General features: G+C 42.1%; 1 long non-coding RNA gene across 1 annotated transcript; it reads left to right on the plus strand.

The window, feature by feature from the left end:
• The first annotated feature begins 92 nt into the window (after positions 1 to 92).
• Positions 93 to 807, plus strand: LOC107835920 (uncharacterized). Its single transcript, XR_001661761.1, has 2 exons — positions 93 to 199; positions 432 to 807. It is a non-coding gene; the product is annotated as an uncharacterized LOC107835920 (long non-coding RNA).
• Positions 808 to 1087: the final 280 nt, after the last annotated feature.

Consider the following 1087-nt stretch of genomic DNA (forward strand, 5'->3'; position numbering starts at 1 on the left):
CACAATTCTTGTTAGTGAAAAATAAATAGTATTTCAAAAGAGCAGAAGAAATCTTGTGTTTTTTGAACAATAACAAGTTTTGTTGCTAATCTGTTGCTAAGAGATGAGTGTGTTTACTGGTAGCCAAGTGCCACGAAGTGAACATCAGATTTTTACTTTTGCAAAATTTGCCAACGGTAAATGTCTTTTATCTAATCAGGTAAGCATTATTTCGAAAGAGCGTATGTTTTATAAACTCTATAACTTGTTTTTCATTTAGCGTTACNTATGTTTTATAAACTCTATAACTTGTTTTTCATTTAGCGTTACAAGATAAGCGGGTTTTTTCTGGTAACGAACTGCCACGAAGTCTAAATGGAGATTTTTATTTTTGTGTTGAATGTCTGTTGAGTCACACACACACACACACATTCCTTCTCACCCTTCCACAGGTGGACTCTTTAATCCTCTGAGCTCCGGTCCTCTACTAGAAGCCTGGGAGCTGCAGTATCTTGGCTGTGCCTAGAACTGCACATTTCTGGACTGAGATGTCTGATGCTGGTCCTGGGATCTGTTTTAGACACTGCTCCAATTTTGGGATGACTGCCCTGAGGGCCCCAATGACCACAGGCACAGGGCCACAGGCGTGGGGACCACAGGTGTTCCCTGCGCTCCTCGGCCCTGTGTACACAGGGTGAATCCTAGCAACCTGCGGCCTCTTTACTGGGAGTACCGGACGTCAGCTGCTGGTGTAGACCTGCCGATTTCTGCCGGGATCGGTTTGGTAAATGCCAGGTCGCTGACAAATAAAACTTTCATAATTAAGGATTTATTTTCCTCTCATTGATTGGATGTTTTATTTATAATAGAATCATTGACAAGTGGTTTGGGTGACTCCAGCATTTTTAATTAACTTGTACCACGGAACTGCGACTATTTTAATGCTCCAAGGATGTTGGGGTCCAGTAGAGGTATAGTGACTGTTTTTAAAAGCTGTTTTACTTGTAAACAGTTGCCTCTGGCCTTGTTTATTAGCTTTGATATTAGCCTATTTGAACTCAGCAGCTCTCACACTGTGCTGTGTGCTGCGGTCTATCGGCCACCAAAG

This window comes from Poecilia formosa, unplaced genomic scaffold, assembly GCF_000485575.1.
Source record: "Poecilia formosa unplaced genomic scaffold, Poecilia_formosa-5.1.2 Scaffold31, whole genome shotgun sequence".
Taxonomy (NCBI): Eukaryota; Metazoa; Chordata; class Actinopteri; order Cyprinodontiformes; family Poeciliidae; genus Poecilia; species Poecilia formosa.